The sequence below is a fragment of the Heptranchias perlo genome, chromosome 7, assembly GCF_035084215.1.
Source record: "Heptranchias perlo isolate sHepPer1 chromosome 7, sHepPer1.hap1, whole genome shotgun sequence".
Taxonomy (NCBI): Eukaryota; Metazoa; Chordata; class Chondrichthyes; order Hexanchiformes; family Hexanchidae; genus Heptranchias; species Heptranchias perlo.
The window spans coordinates 13294161-13312003 of record NC_090331.1 but is presented as its reverse complement, the minus strand read 5'-3'; the positions used below and the strand labels follow the sequence as shown (position 1 = coordinate 13312003).

Sequence of the window (17843 nt, the reverse complement as noted above, 5' to 3'; positions counted from 1 at the left end):
GTTGAATGCCACGTGACCAAATGTCACATAATCATTTGTCACCTAATCAAATCTCATGTGATTAAATGTCACCTGATCAAACCTCCAGGAATACGTCCAACCAGAGTTGGCAACTCTAATGCGGCGCTGTGCAACTGAGCCTTACAGACTGGGACTTTCCCAGGTTCAATTCCCTTTCTGCGCTGAGTTCGCTGAGGTATGTAGGATAACAGTGGGATGCACTACAATTGACTTCTGGGAAAGAAGTTAGCCAGGGCTCCTGCTCCTGATCACAAGCCATGATCCTTGTTGGAAAGTGCCTGGACGCTGACATTGGGGGAGAATAGGTTTGAGTTTGGCTGCACAGTTAAACTGCCTGCCATCATTGACTTGTGTGAGATGGCGGCTGCCACACGTGAAACTATAACTCAGCAAATGTCAGCAACCCTAAGTAACCCAATTTGCCTAGTCACTGCACTCCAAAGAGTCATTCGCTGACGGAAATGCTTTGATACATGGTAAGGTTCTGTATAAATGCAATTGTTTATTTAAGAGTCAGCTCCTTCGGATGAAGAGGCGGGGGGAGAAATTTGGAAAGGAGGACTGGGGAGACTGAACGAGTTTTAATGCCAGACCGGGAGACTCGTGTAAACCTTTCTGGGATGACTGATATTTCAACTGTTGATTTTCTTCTAGATAGAATCATAGAATGATGCAGCACAGAAGCAGGCCATTCGGCTCATCATGCCTGTGCCAGCTCTTTGAAAGAGCTATCCAATTAGTCCCACTCCCCTGCTCTTTCCCCATAGCCCTGCAAATTTTTCCCTTCCAAGTATTTATTCAATTCCCTTTTGACAGCTAATATTGACTCTGCTTCCATCACAAAGATTACGCTTTCTTTGTTTGAAAGCTTTGCATAAAAAACTTGGAGGCAAAGTAAGACAACGAAGTGATCATGTCGAAGGACACAGAATTGTAAAGGTCCACGTTTGTTGGTGCTTAACCGAAAACAAAATCCTCGGAAGATCCACTGTTAATTTCATTCAGCTGGAGGCTTTGCTAGAAATTATAACTTAATGACATTTTAATTTGTAAGCGTAATTAACCTGGTACCCTACTCCATTACGGCTATCGCTGATCAAAGTTGCTGAAAGCATTGCAAAACTCATTTGTTAAATTGTGGAAGTTCATTAACCTTGAACCGTTTAAATGTATACACCATCGAGAGTTGTGAAGTATTAATTAAATTCGTTTTGTAGAGAAAAAAACTGAATCATCAAAAACATCTGCATGAATACATCCCTTGGGTTTATAAATCCAGATTACAAATATCTATTGCAATTTGTGGAAACTTCAACAGTGCTATGACATTTATTATTAAACCAAAATTTGCCATTTCAAAAGTGGCTTATAATTGAGTGGAGTCAATCTAACGTTAGCATTGTCTTTACTACAATAATCACATTCAAAATGAAATTTTCATTTTATTCACTGTCGCTGACAAAAGAGATAGTGAGTAAGATGAAATGGAAAAAAGGGGGCGTATGACAGATGTCAGGTTGATAACACAAGTGAGAACCAGGCAGAATATAGAAAGTTCAGAGGGGAAGTGAAAAAGGAAATGAGGGGCAAAGAGAGAGTATGAGAATAGACTGGCTACCAACATAAAAGGGAATCCAGAAGTCTTCTAAAGGCACATAAACAGTAAATGGGTAGTAAGAGGAGGGGTGGGGCCGATTAGGGACCATAAAGGAAATCTACTCATGGAGGCAGGGGGGATGGCCGAGGTACTAAATGAGTACTTTGCATTTGTCTTTAGCAAAGAAGAAGATGTTGCCAGAGTTCAATAAAGGAAGATGCAGTTGAGATGTAGTTGGGCTAAAAATTGATAAAGAAGAGGTACTAGAAAGGCTAGCTGTACTTAAAGTAGATAAGTCACCCGGTCCAGATGGGATGCATCCTAGGTTGCTGAGGGAAGTAAGGGTGGAAATTGCGGAGGAACTGGCCATAACCTTCCAAATATCCTTAGATACAGGGGTGGTGCCACAGAAGTGGAGAATTGCAAATGTTACACCCTTGTTCAAAAAGGGTGTAAGGATAAACCCAGCAACTACAGGCCAGTCAGTTTATCCTCAGTGGTGGGGAAGCTTTTAGAAACGATAATCCGGGACAGAATTAATGGTCACTTGGACGAATGTGGATTGATTAGGGAAAGCCAGCAGGGATTTGTTAAAGGCAAATCGTGTTTAACTAACTTGATAGAGTTTTTTGATGAGGTAACAGAGAGGGTAGATGAGGGCAATGCAGGTGATGTGGTGTATATGGACTTTCAAAAGGCGTTTGATAAATTGCCGCATTTTAGGCTTATCATCAAGATTGCAGCCCATGGAATAAAGGGGGCAGTAGCAACATGGATACAGAATTGGCTAAGTGAAAGGAAACAGAGACTAGTGGTGAACGATTGTTTTTCGAACTGGAGGGAGGTGTACAGTGGTGTTCCCCAGGGGTCGGTGCTGGGACCATTGCTTTTCTTCATATATATTAATGATATATATATTAATGACTTGGACTTGGGTGTACAGGGCACAATTTCAAAATTTGCAGATGACACAAAACTTGGAAGGGTAGTAAACAATGAGGAGGATAGTGATAGACTTCAAGAGGATATAGACAGGTTGGTGACATGGGCGGACACGTGGCAGATGAAATTTAATGCAGAAAAATGAGATGTGTTACATTTCGGTAGGAAGAACGCGGAGAGGCAATATAAACTAGAGGGCACAACTCTAAAAGAGATACAGGAACAGAGAGATCTGGGGATATATGTGCACAAATCATTGAAGGTGGCAGGGCAGGTTGAGAAAGCGGTTAAAAAAGCATAGGGGATCCTGGGCTTTATAAATAGAGGCATAGAGTACAAAAGTATGGAAGTCATGATGAACCTTTATAAAACACTGGTTCGGCCACAACTGGAGTATTGTGTCCAGTTCTGCGTACCGCACTTTAGGAAAGATGTGAAGGCCTTAGAGACGGTGCAGAAGAGATTTACTAGAATGATTCCAGGGATGAGGGACTTTAGTTACGTGGACAGACTGGAGAAGCTGGGGTTGTTCTCCTTGGAACAGAGACGGTTGCGAGGAGATTTGATAGAGGTATTCAAAATCATGAAGGGTCTGGACAGAGTAGATGGAGAGAAACTGTTCCCATTGATGGAAGTGTCAAGAACCAGAGGGCATAGATTTAAGGTGATTGGCAAAAGAACCAAAGGTGACATGAGGAAAAACATTTTACACAGCGAGTGGTTGTGATCTGGAATGCACTGCCCGAGGTGGAGGCAGATTCAATCATGGCCTTCAAAAGGGAACTGCATAAGTACTTCAAAAGAAAAAATTTGCAGGGCTACAGGGATAGTGCAGGGGATGGGATTAGCTGGATTGTGCTTGAGTAGAGCCGGCGCAGACTCAATGGGGCGAATGGCCTCTTTCCGTGCTGTAACCTTTCTATTATTCTATGGTCTCTGGTTAACCCCCTGCCTCTCCTTCCCTCCTCCAATATTCAGTGGGTCATTGCACCTTTTGCTTTGGCAACGAGCCATTCAGGGTTGGAACATTGATTCGCCGAGTCAGGTTATGGCAGAGTTGCTAAATAACTATTTCTCATCAGTCTATACTCCTGTAGATGATGCTTATGTTCCAGATGAGGAGTGTTCAGTATTATTAATATTAAAACAGATAGTAATGTCATCTTGGATAGTTTAGGAAAGCTCAAAATTGATAGGGCTCCAGGTCTGGATAATATTCATCCAAGGGTGATTAAAGAGATGGGACAGGTGCTCTGTGAGCCCCTTGCCCATATCTTCAATAGTTCAATACAGTCGGGGATAGTTCCCTCAGACTGGAAGCTAGCTCATGGATTTCCTATTTTCAAAAAAAGGGACAAATCAGAGCTGGGGAACTACAGGTCTGTCAGCCTGACATCCATTATTGGGAAGATGCTAGAAGGGATCATAAGAGATGCCCTTTATGATCACTGGGCAAGGGAAGGGGCTATTAGAAATTCATAACATGGCTTCTGAAGAAAATAGGTTGTGCTTAACAAATTTAATAGAGTTTTTTGAGGAAGTCACTAGGGTAGTGAATGAGGGTAGTCTGATAGACATTGTCCACCTCAACTTTCAGAAAGCTTTTGATAAGGTACCTCACACTAGGTTATTTCACAAGATAGAATCTTCCAATTTTCGAGAGTATTTTTTCCCTTATTGGTCCTGTTTTTTTTTCTCTGTTTTCTTGCCTTTCCCAGGAGATTTACATGGCTGCGGGAGTGCAGGAGGAGGTGGGGGGATGGGAAGAAGTATTTAGCCGTGATGGTCGGCCGTCATGGTGTGGGGCAGACTTGATGGACCAGCTGGTCTTTTCCTGCCCAGCAAGTTTATATGTTTGGCAAAAGATATGTTTTGCTAATTGGGCTGGGATTTTTTAACCTGGTTTGTTGCCTCTCCCAGGAGATCACATGCCTTTCGGGTGGGTTGGGGGAGCGTATATATTGTGATGCACAAGGCGTTGCAGTTGTGTGGGGCAGGCTGGATGGACCAGAGGGTCTTTTCCTGTCCATCACTGTTCGTATGTTGGAAGGTCCAAGGTTTGATCCTTGATCTGGGCTGTTCCAACTGGGCGAGGGGAGGTGGTATGAGTGCTACAAATAGTGAAAATCTTCCCGGGATAGGGAGAGGTTGAATCAGCCGGGGTTCCTGACTGTTTTCTAGTAGCCTTGACTGTGAAGTGACCGTGTCAGGTGAGGAGCTCAGCTGCGACGCTCCCCATAACTGAATAGCCCATCGACACTCACTACCTAAGCTTTTACATGAAGAATGACCACTCGGTCAAGGAATTTAATGACTGCAGATCAGCACTTTCATAGCAGAAAGGTGGGGAGAAAACTGGAAAAAGAAATTGTGAAAAAAAAAGATTTTAAAATCGTACAACAGAGCACTTTATTTAAGTGTTGAAACCCTACCTGGTATTGGTGGTGAGAATTCTGTGGCTCACTGGGTAGCTATCATGCTTCTGAATCAGAAGGTTGTGGGTTCAAGTCCCACTCCAGAGACTTGAGCATAGAAATTTAGGCTGACACTCCAGTGCAGTACTGAGGGAGCACCGTACTGTCGGAGGTGCCACCTTTCAGGTTAAACCGAGGCCCCATCTGCCATCTCAGGTGGATTAAAAAAAATCCAAAGGCACTATTTCGAAGAAGAGCTGGGGAGTTAGCCCTAGTGTCCTGATTAACATCTATCCCTCAATCAACATCACTAAAACAGATTGTCTAGCCATTAGCACATTGCCGTTTGTGGGAGCTTGCTGTGTGCAAATTGGCTGCTACATTAGAACAGTGACTACACTTCAAAAGTACTTCAATGGCTGTAAAGCGCTTTGGGACATCCTGATGCCGTGAAAGGCGCACTATAAATACAAGTCCTTCTTCTTCCTAGTAATTGATTGTGGGGAGTGCGGCTTACAAAAACAGCAACAACAACTTGCATTTATATAGTGACTTTAATGTAAAACGTCCCAAGGCGCTTCACAGGAGCGATTATCAGACAAGGATTTACACCAAGCCACTAAGGACATATTAGGACAGATGACCCAAAGAGGTAGGTTTTAAGGAGCGTCTTAAAGGAGGAGGGAGGCGGAGAGGTTTAAGGGAGGGAATTCCAGAGCTATGGGCCTAGGCAGCTGAAGGCGTGGCCGCCAATGGTGGAGGGAAGGGAATAAGTAATAATCCGTCACTTTATTGTGCATTTTAAATTTAAATCATAATTCTTCCATAAATTGTGTGTCAGCAATCGAGCTTCATTGTTTTCCTGCAGATGTGGAGTGTGGCTTATAAAATTCAATGTATTTTTCATAAGCCTCTATTCAGTAACACACATTAGATGGGAGGTCTTTTATAAAAAATATATATAGTTTCAGTCAAAAGTGGCCACACGGAACTGCTTGCAATGGATTTATGAGGGGCCTGCGTAAAAATGAAGAATGATTTGAAAAGAATACACTGATGCAAGTTGATGTTCATTTCATCTCGCGGTCATGTGACAGGCACTGGTATCCATTTTGGAAACTTTAAATGAACTTCCCAAGCCAGATTTCAAATGTAGAAGACAAAGGCGACATTAATTTGCTCGGCGCAATTTCTTCCAGAATCGTATGTGTGTGATCTGCGGAATGAGGCACCGTCGTGATCTTATTGAGATTCACGCAAAGTAAAGCCAGTTTTCAATATTTTCATGATACGAAGGCACGAATATATAGGAACAAAAAAAAGGTCGTTCTGCCCAATAAACCTGCCACTTTTTAAAAAAAAATGGATCTGGAACCCACCTCCTCCCTCAATTACTTTCCTTTCTAGAAACACATCCGATTGATGGTAATTCTCACCTTCACCCTTGGCCAGATTAACACCCAAGGGTGAAGGTGACCCACACTGTAACCAATTCATACAAGTGACTTCATCGACCTTCCCTGCTAATTTCTTATTTAGAATCACACAATTGGAGCACCATGAAGCATTGGATTACAGTATTAATGGGCAGGCCTCGTAGCAGGTTTGTTTTCATCTGTTTAGTTGTTTAAACATTCAAGTGAAGCACATGCACACACTCTCACATGGATGCACCCACACATACACCTGGAATCATAGAATCCTACAGTACAGAAGGAGGCCATTCGGCCCGTCGTGCTTGTGGCGGCTCTTTGAAAGCTATCCAATTAGTCCCGCTATCCGGCTCTTTCCACACAGCCTGCAAAATGTTTCCTTTTCAAGTATTTATCCAATTCCCTTTTGAAAGTTTCTACTGAATCTGCTTCCACCGCCCTTTCAGGGAGTGCATTCCAAATCATAACAACTGGCCGCCTAATAAAATTTCTCCTCTTTCCCCCCTATATTTATTTGGGTAATAAAATTCCATCTGACCTCTCTCCTCACTCCTAACTTCTTAAGTTCGAACTCGTGGCCCCTGCCGCTCAAACCCTTTACCATACTGAAATGTTGCCCAGATCAATCCTATTCAAACCTCAATCAGGTCAATTCAGGAGATAGATTTCCCGAAGCCTCGTGACAAGGTATATCATCCGCTGCGAGCGCCTTAGTTTCCAGTTGGCAGCGAGTCTTTGTTACCACCAGACTTGACTATTCCAATGCTCTCCTGGCTGGCCTCCCACCTTCCACCATCTGTAAAACTCTGCTGCCCGTTTCCTAACTTGCACCAAGTCCCGTTCACCCATCACCCCTGTGCTTACTGACCCACATTGGCTCCCGGTCCAGCAACGCCTCGATTTTAAAATTCTCATCCCTTCATGGCCTCGCCCCTCCCTATCTCTGTAACCTCCTCCAGCCCTACAACTCTCCGAGAACTCTGCGTTCCTCCAACTTTGGCCACTTGTGCATCCCCCAATCTCTTCACTCCACCATTGGCGGCCATCCTTTCAGTTGTCTGGGCCTTAAGCTCTGGAGTTCCCTCCATCTTTCTCTCCTCCTCTAAGACGCACCTTAAAATCTACCTCTCCGACCAAGCTTTTGATCACCTGTCCTAATATCTCCTTTGCCTCGGTGTCAATTTTTGTCTGATTTACGCTCCTGTGATGCACCTTGGGACGTTTTACTACGTTAAAGGCGCTACATGTTTGCAAGTTGTTGTTTTTATTGTAGTTAGGCAATGAGCTGATAATCAAGCAGCGAAGTGTCCCCCATGATGAGGCACCATATTACGTCTGCACATACATCATACAGCGTGGGGTTTGTATCCTAACCACCCATGCTGTGTGGGGTCAGCTCAACATCACTCCAGGTGATACCGGATGCATGTTATCGCAAAATTTCACATACCAGCACAAATGGGGCTTAGGGCAGAAGTCATGATAAATTTGAGAGTGGAGGCAAGTTCTGCACCCGAATTTCCGTTCTGTGCTCCCGTGACTGGGAGCTCTCTGCCGGGAGCGCTAGGTTGTAAAATTCACCTCTCCTGCAAAACCAATTAAGTAAACATCTTCCAATTGTTGCAGTTTCGTGTACCGCCTCCATCCACTCTCACACTGATTTCGATGAAAAAAAATCCAAAATGATAGGGTAGACTATCTGATCGGTGAAATTCGTGCACCAGCACTTAAAGTGGCCTTACTTCGTTACTGCGTGTGCTGTCATTACGCAAGAAGTTTACTCACATCTTGTAATCTGTTTAATGTAAAGGGCGTAACATGTGTGTAAAACAAAACCCAGTAATTGTAAACAATTTTACAACACCAAGTTATAGTCCAGCAATTTTATTTTAAATTCACAAGCTTTCGGAAACATTTACCTGAGGAAGGAGGAAGCCTCCGAAAGCTTGTGAATTTAAAATAAAATTGCTGGACTATAACTTGGTGTTGTAAAATTGTTTACAATTGTCAACCCCAGTCCATCACCGGCATCTCCACATCAAAACCCAGTGAGGCTGTTTCTCTGAGCGGACACTCACAGAACCTTGATTAGATCACATTTGGAGTACTGTGCACAGTTCTGGTCTCCATATTATAAGAAAGATATAGAGACACTGAAGAAGGTGCAAAAAAGATTTACTAGGATGATATAAGAACTGAGAGGTTATACTTGTCGGGAAAGATTGAACAGTCTGGGGCTCTTCTCATGAGCCAGGAAACCACGATCCTGCAATTTCCCAAGTGGCCTTCCCTGTGTGCGACAATCTTCGCTGGGAGCACCTGATCACACAATCAGCCTTACCCATGCAGAAATGCATTAAGGATTCGTGAAGTTCGGTGATGGGCAAACCCATAAATTTAGACTTCTTCCATGACGCAGATATAGATGCAAATCTATAATGAAGTCAAAAAATGAGGGAGCCCAACCAATTGCAGCTCTGGCTTGCCTGGATATTCTTGACTGGTTAGCCAATATTCCCAAGCTGTAAGAGATGCTTTAGGGTTAGGTGATTGCACAGTGCCATCTGTCGGCAACAGGGAAACAACAACCAAACTGCTCTGTGTCTGCAAAGCCCAGAGCTAATCTTTCAGTTTATGTAGGTTGGAACGAGTGATCATTAAGGCAAGTGATTTGTCATGGGAAAAATGTAAAACATGCAGGCTGCAGGGGAAATCAGGAAATTACAGGTCTGACAGTTCGCCCGCATAACACAAGCCATATTGTAGGTGAGAGGAGTGGAATATGGAGTGTTACAATTTCACTGGCCAGACTTGAACTAAAGGTACGGGCTTAAGATGGAACTATGTGAGAATCCTACGCTCACATTATAATTTCACAGGCCTAGCCAGCTGTGAGCGGACAAAGCAGAAGGCAGAAACCAACAAACAGAAAACTGACACCATCAACCAGGACAGACACAGCAGGAGGTTAGCAGCCGTCAGCCAGAATGGAGTCAACAGGGAGCAGCAACCGTCAGCCAGAATGGAGTCAACAGGAGGCTCATCTCAGTTGAGCTTCTGTGGGCAGGGGCCATGGAGACCAACTCATCTCCACGAAAGGAGAAAAAAATGAACGAGGGTCGGTATAAGGCCGTGCTCGTGCACCTGCTTGTGGCAGACATTAGAGTGGCATTGATAGAGCTATAAAGAAAGAACATGCTTTCCTAAAGCACCTTTCATATCCTCAGAATGCCCTAAAACGCTTCATGAATTATTTTGAAGTGTTGTCATTGTTGTTTTGGAGGTAACTTAGGCAGTCAATTTGCACATAACAAAGACCCACAAACAACAATGAGATAAATGCTCAGTTAATCTGTTTTTGATGGTGTTGATTGGGGAGTAAATGTTGGTACCAGAAGAATTCGTACAGCACCATGGGATCTTTTATGTCCAGCTGGACATAGACTTGCCCTCGGTTTAATGCCTCATCCGAATGTGGGCACCTCCAACAATGCAGCACTCCCTCAGTTCTACACTGAAGTGTCAGCCTAGAACTGGCTTAACCAACCATCATCAGATCTGGCTGGACAACATCAAGCTCTGGGGGGCCTCACTCTCCTTTGCCAAAACCACCCACTACCCCAGGACCATCCAGGCAGCAAAGATAACCTCCAACTTCTTATCTCCTTAAATCCTTCTCCCCTACCCCCTCCACCCTCACCTCTAACTACAAGTGAAAGGGCTTAAGGTCCACTCCATTCAACTGCCTCTGCTGCTTCCTCCACTTTCCCTTGCCCATCAATCCAAACCTCCCTCTGGACCCCCATCCCAGTCCTGAAACCCCATCTCTCTCTAGTTTCTCTGCCAGTTCCTTCAGTCTCACCTCGTCCATGAAATGCATCTGTTCCCTAGACCCCATTCTCACCAAACTGCTGACCTCCCAACTTCCCTTCCTGTGCCCCATACTAGCTAACATTGCAAATTGTCACTGTCCCTTCTCCTTATCAAAGTGCCGTCATCACCCCCAAAAAACCCCTCTCGCCTTGCTAACTACCACTGCATCTCCAGCCTCCCTTTCCTCTCCAAAGCCGTTGAACGTGTTGTTGCCTCTAAGATGGAAAAGCATGTTTCTAAATAAAAATATTCCAAGAAATTATTTCTGGTGCTGTTTTTCTTAATTTCTGCAGTATTGTCTCATTTTTAGCAGAAAGAATTTACATGAGAATATCTGAATGGATTGACTCTTTGTGCGATACAAGATGATAGCCGCCAGATCATTGCAACTCTCATTACCAATATAGGGACACAAAAGTTACCTGGTTACACTGCTGGACATTGCCTGGAATTGGAATATTAATTCTAATATACACCATTGTGCTTCTGTTATATGCATTTTAAACTCTGTCCAGTATTAATTACATTATTTTGTATTGCATAGTTAGGAAGAATCTGAGTCAAAGAAAATGGTTTCCTTTTCGAACATTGGGTTTTAAATAGATCAGGTTCTATTCTGAACTCCTTATTTTTTTTGGCACTGGGATAATGTTGCAATAATCAATAGCTCAAACCTATACTAACTTCACTTTCCCTCAAGTGCAAACTGAAGTAGACTCTTGGTGTCATACACCCCTAAGCTTGACTGAGTCAAGACTCATGGGACACTGACATTGTCCAGAGTGAAGCTAATTGCTTGAGACTGTGCGAAAGAAGCCATTAGGGAAGATGGACACCTTTGCCTGCTCTGTTTCGCTTTCGCTGCTATTTAGCACCCAAGACGGTAAGTGTTTTGACAACTGACTGGTGTGGGTTGGATTCAAGGATCCCTCGGTGATGCGTGCTTGGATAGTCAGCTATCTCCAAGTCAACACTCACACCATTCATATTTCTCATTGGAAGCTTTCATCGCCACGCCACTCAATTGGAGACATGTCCCTTCTAACAGATATTGAGTACATCACACATGTCTCATCTCAAACAGGTTGTTTCGTTGATTGAACCTTTGAGGGAGAATTCCTGTGAGGCGTCCTCCTGATCTCCAGCTGGAACTTTGATGGGAGCACCTGAGACAGTGTCAACGGCCGCTTACGCTGCATCTCCGGCATTTCTGCCAAAGTTATGTCGGTAGGTCAGGAGAACCCCTGCGAAATTCTCCCCCATTCTTAATTTGTACCGAGAAACCTAGCTACAATAGAGTTACATGGGGGAAGAAACTGGATAAGGGTCCGTTCTGGGCAATGGATGCGCTACCACCCCGTGCCCGATGGACCGTGGGCTGGCAAGACGCAAGTTCGGAGCACTTACCCGCAAACGGCGTTCCTTTCCAGGCCTTGCACGTGGAATCAATGCAATTTGCACTTTCCACCACCAGAGGGAGCGCAATCTCTTAAAGGGAGGATGTTTCTTAGAAATCTCTTAAAGGTATCTGTTATTTGCTGAAAATAACAGCCGACTGTCTGCATGGAGTCTGAACAAGAGATCAGACATTGCACACGTAAAACACAGATGCAGATCCCATTCCTATGCATGGAGTCTGAACAAGAGATCAGACATTGCACACGTAAAACACAGATGCAGGTCCCATTCCTATGTTTACACACTGATGAGTTATGTTAAAACATTGAATAAAGGTTGCGCACTACTAAATCCCACATCCTCCAATCTGCACGCCAGACCTCACCAATCAGCCAATCTGTGAGAGTGCATGCACCAAGGCTCTCTGCTGATGCACTAGAGACCTTGGGTGCAAGAGGTGGACAGAAGGAGGGACATCCTAGATCTGCAGGAGGGGCAAGAGGCCCTCCAGACATATACTCAAAAGGCAGTGGGAGGCAGCGGGGGGATGAAGTCAATGCCAGGCGCACAGCATCATGAACATGGATGCAGTGCAGGAAGAAGTTCAATGCTTTGACATGAGTGGTCAAGGTGAGTGAGGTCAACTGTCAAGTGGCATCTCCTACCAACTACACCACGCACTACGCCCCCATCGCCCACATACCAATAAACTCTTTCCATCAGTACTCAACTCTTCCAACCAGATGCTTCCTCTCACCGTTGCACATTATCACTGTTTCAAGCCGCCCACCCACAGCTCACAGGCTACACACACTGGCAGCTATTCAACCATGACAAGCACATCACCCAGACACACGTCCCGCTTTCTTGCAGGAGAAGGTGGCGCATATCAAGAGGCAGCAAGTGGCAGTGGCATTCAGCCCCTCGAGCCTGTTTCACCATTCAATCAGATCATGGTGGACCTGTGACCTAACTCTATACACCCGTCTTAGCCCCATATCCCTTAATACCCTTGGTTCACAGAAATCTATCAATCTCAGATTTAACATTCACAAGTGAGCTATCATCAACTGCCGTCTGAGAAGAGAGTTCCAAACTTCTCCCACCCTTTGCGTGTACAAGCATTTCCTAACTTCACTCTGCCACGTTCTGGCTCTAAATGTTAGGCTATTTACCCTGCGTCCTAACCTGTAAATCCTGCATGGTCCCTTTAAAAAGCGCAGCGGAGGGCGATGGTCCCCCGGGCACTCTAAGGCACGTTCAGATGGCCGGGGTTAAGACTGTGTGTTGAGTTGAGCGTTAAGTGCCAAAATGCTATGCATCACCTTAAATTAGCGTTGCACACTGATTGAAGCCATTTTCTCCCTACTTTACATGATTCCAGCATTCGTTATCTGCACCTGCGCAAACTCCTATACTAAGATGGCGACTGACGCATGTCACGCAGGAAACGTGCGTGCGCATCCAAGACGCCATCTTGGATGTTGGCGAGGCCATGTAGCGCCGAAACAACGGGTGCTACACGGCCCAATTTAGCGCCCATAGAGTCAAAACCCTGGTTAGACCGCACCTGGCGTACTGTGAGCAGTTCTGGGCACCGCACCTTCAGAAGGACATATTGGCCTTGGAGGGAGTGCAGCGTAGGTTTACTAGAATGATACCCTGACTTCAAGGGTTAAGTTACGAGGAGAGATTACACAAATTGGGGTTGTATTCTCTAGAGTTTCGAAGGTTAAGGGGTGATCTGATCGAAGTTTATAAGATATTAAGGGGAACGGATAGGGTGGATAGAGAGAAACTATTTCCGCTGGTTGGGGATTCTAGGAGTAGGGGACACAGTCTAAAAATTAGAGCCAGACTTTTCAGGAGTGAGATTAGAAAACATTTCTACACACAAAGGGTGGTAGAAGTTTGGAACTCTTCCGCAAACGGCAATTGATACTAGCTCAATTGCTAAATTTAAATGTGAGATGGATAGCTTTTTGGCAACGAAAGGTATTGAGGGATATGGGCCAAAGGCAGGTATATGGAGTTAGAGCACAGATCAGCCATGATCTTATCAAATGGCGGAACAGGCACGAGGGGCTGAATGGCCTACTCCTGTTCCTATGTTCCTACAGCACAGAAACAGGCCATTCTGCCCAACTTATCTATGCCGACGTTTATGCTCCACACGAGATTCCTTCCACTCCTCTTTATCTAACCCTATCAACATATCCTTCTTTTCCTTTCTCCCTTATGTGTTTATCTCGCTTCCTCTTAAATGCATCTATGCTATTCGCCTCAACTACTCCTTGTGGTAGCGAGTTCCACATTCTTACCACTCTCTGGGTAAAGAAGTTTCTCCTGAATTCCCGATTGGATTTATTAGTGACTATTTTATATTTATGACTTCTAGTTTTGGACACTCCCACAAATGGAAACATTTTCTCCATATCTACCCTATCAAACCCTTTCATAATCTTAAAAACCTATCAGGTCACCCATCAGCCTTCTCTTTTTTTTGAGAGAAAAGAGCCCCAGCCGGTTCAGCCTTCCTGATAAGCATATTCTCTCAGTTCTGGTATCATCCTTGTGACGGGTCAAGGCCAATATAGAGGACCACGCCAACCCCCACCCAAAAAAAGGTGGCATCAATAAAAAAGCTGTCATCACGTGACAATAAACTTGAGCTTTGGAAACTTAGAGGGTTGGATTTGCTCTGAAAATAATGGCAAGGCTAACAGCACTCTGTTGTTTCAGTACATCTGGTACAGCGACTTCCGGTGACCGCACATGTGCAGTTAAACGCGGAAGTCTGGAAGTTCCTGTACCAGATGCCCTGCTCCTCTGTAAGCTTCGTGGGAAGGAGATCGCGCCGGTTGGCTCACTGTTAAAATGTATGGAATGTCGTGATGTTCCTCTACTGCCCTGACGGAAATGAGGTAACCTCTCCAGAAATAGGTACGTCAAGTTTTTTAAGTCTAAGCAAACTTTTAATGGTGTGGTAAATCTTAATGACTGCCAAACAGCCTCTTGGGCACTGGAAATTTACTTTTACAAGTGTGGAGTCTCATTCCTTCAGATTTGAATTGTTGTTGGACATTTAAAAAAAAATTCTTTCTGTCTCTTTTATCTCTGTCTCTTAATTCAATATTTCTTACTCTCTCTTTATTTCGCTCTCTGTACCTGATTTGACATTGAATTTACTATTCTAACTAACACTTCTTAGTTCTGACTCTGTGTGGCTTATTAGCATTCCTCAATCTGATTGCTTAATGGGATAGACAGCTGCTTTCCCCGTTCACGCTGGTCCCAGATGCCTGGGAGAGGGCGCCACGTTGGATTAAGGGCCCCATGAGAGGAAGTTGCTGTGCAAAAGGCCGTGAAAAGTTTGTGGACAAGTGCAAGTCTAATGAGCAGTTTGCCGTTTGCTCGCCGCTCAGTGCAAAAATCCGGCCCATTGATTGGAGGAGGAAGAATATAGTGAGGGAGGCAAGGGGGTAGAAATTAGTCAGGACCTGTTTTCGAGTCCAGACTCGACGCTGCGCGACCAGAACGAGCCCGAAGCAAGAGGCCTGAGGATCGAAGGAAATTGGTCCTCGGGCCTTGTCTGAATATTCGGCCCGAAACCCACTTTTGGCTGGCGGCCGCCAGGGCCTCTGTAGGTTCCTGATCGGGCCAGGCCCGAAGCCTGTCCAACTCGTAGGAAGGCAGGAACAGGAGTAGGCCATTCAGCCCCTCGAGTCTGTTCTACCATTCAATTAGATCATGGCTGATCTGTATCTCAGCTCCATTTGCCCGCCTTGGTTCCATATCCCTTAATACCCTTGTCTAACAAAAATCTATCAAATCTCAGTGTTGAAATTTTCAATTGACTCCCAGCCTCAGGGAGGGGAAGAGACAAATTTCTAAAAGGGTTCCTCAACAGACATTAGGCCTCTCATTTACATATTCAAAAGACCCAATGCCTGTTTTAGGTGTCCACCCGGGATGCCTAAAAACGGGCCCCACAAATCTGGTACTGCTATCGTTAATAACCTAATCCATTTTCCCTTGAGAGTCCATCAAAATTCCAAGCTTCCGGGAAGCCTCCCCGCTCCGCCCTATGTTGGAACTCCGGGAATTAACCCTTTGTGATCCAAATCTATCAAAAACACACTGGGGCAAAATTTCTGTGGGGGATTCTCCTCGCTCTCCTGCCATAACCTTGGCAGATGACCAGCAGAAAGACTGGAGAAAAGGCTGGAACTTTTATCCGCCCACAACTCAAGGCAAAAATCCTTGGCGTTAATGTCTAAGTACATTTAATGTGTTATTGATTGTAATGCTTCAAGATATTTACCTAATTGGCTCATGACCTTAACATCAATGGCGCATTAATGTAAAAACAATCTTGTGTAAAATGCCTTTTCTTTCAAATTAATATTTTTGTTGAAATGTAATACTCCCTAAGGTATGGATGTCAGTTTTGGATACAGAGAATGTTTCTGTTTTTTTTTGCATTGCGTGCCAACATCGAGCCCTCCCATATTGAGACAAAAGCAAAATACTGCGGACGCTGGAAACAGAAATTGCTGGAGACGCTCAGCAGGTCAGGAGAGGTGAAAGGGCAGGTGTTGCATCTCCAATGTTCGCATGGGAAGGTGCCGGGGGAAGGGGAGCAGGCATTGGGGGGGGGCGGAGGGGGAGGGTGTGGGGGGGCGTGATGGAAGCGTGGACCAGGGTGTGACGGAGGGAACTGATACCATATTAAGGTTTTACTCTCACCTGATGTTTCCTTAACCCCAGCTTTAAAAGCGGACCCCTTTAAGTCGGTGTGACATACCAATTCCCACCTGTGCCATCTCTGACAACTGTCTGAGTGAGTCTGCAAATTTAGTTTAGAATTCGTGCTCGGTTATTCACAGCTTTGGGTCATGAAAGTGCATTTCTAACTGGGCCTAAATCAACCAATTACATTTCACTTACAGCCCATGGACAGAAGAGATTTTCATTTTATCAGTCTGAAGTGAATTTGAAGCAGGATATTAGAGGTGAAAGGAGCATGCTTTAAGCCACCTCAAGACCCAGTAGCATTTTTTATATAATTAAGCATCTAGGGAGTACAGTATTTCAAGCAGTGGAGATTTGTCTCTGAGCAAAATGTGTCAAGTTTAGATTCCAGTGTTGAGTTTCCTAATTGGGTGAATGCCAACGTTTCATGAGTTGTTTTTTGGAAAGGGCGCGGTGTAGTGCAAGGATGCTTCATATCAAGGCACAGATAAACCCTGCAGGACTGTGCATCTCATTAGATAATGAAAGAACATAGCTCGTGGCGCCTATGGAAAATTCTATGGTACACACATCTAGCTGTAGGAAAGAGCAAGATAAAAGAGTGTCGAGAAAATCAGATCCATTCTCCCATTTCTGGAGATTTGTAAGTCATAGAATCATACAACACAGTAGGAGGCCATTCGGCCCATCGCGCCTGTGCTGGCCGTCTGAAAGAGCTACCAATTAGTCCCACTTCCTTGTTCTTTCCCCATAGCCCTGCAATATTTTTCCTTTTTAAGTATTTACCCAATTCCCTTTTGAAAGTTATTATTGAATCTGCTTCTAACACCCTTTCAGGCAGTGCATTCCAGATCATAACAACTCGCTGAGTAAATAAATTCTCCTCATCTTTCCCCTGGCTTTTTTGCATATCTTAAATCTGAGTCCTCTGGTTATTGATCCTCCTGCCAATGGAAATGGTTTCTCCCTATCCACCCTATCAAAACCCCTCATAATTTTGAACATCTCTATTAAATCTCCCTTTAACCTTCTCTGCTCCAGTCTCTCCACATAACTGAATTCCTTCATCACTGGTACAATTCTGGTAAATCTCCAAAGTCTTCCATATCATGATCAGGCCTTTTCTCTGCATCCAGTCTTTTCCCTGTGCTAGCCTTTTACTTTGAAACCTCTGGAATTATTTCCTGGAGTCTGCCTTTCTCCCTACCTCGAAAGTTTCCTTAAAACTTACTTCTTTGGTCCTGCCTGTGGTCATGACCCATAACTTAACTGCTACTTAATGCTTGGTGTCCCATGCGCTTCATGAAATCCTTGAGGTGTTTTGCTACATTAAAGTCACTATATCAATGCAGGTACTCTGTGTTGTTTCAGTGTGTTTTTATATAGTTACCTTATGTAGCTTTCCTGAAT

At 44.4% G+C, this 17843-nt stretch overlaps 1 protein-coding gene across 1 annotated transcript in view; it reads right to left on the bottom strand.

Moving 5' to 3' along the window:
* LOC137323446 (contactin-associated protein-like 5) overlaps positions 1-17843 on the bottom strand; it is a 630151-nt gene that overhangs the window by 19900 nt on the left and 592408 nt on the right. The window lies entirely within an intron of this gene.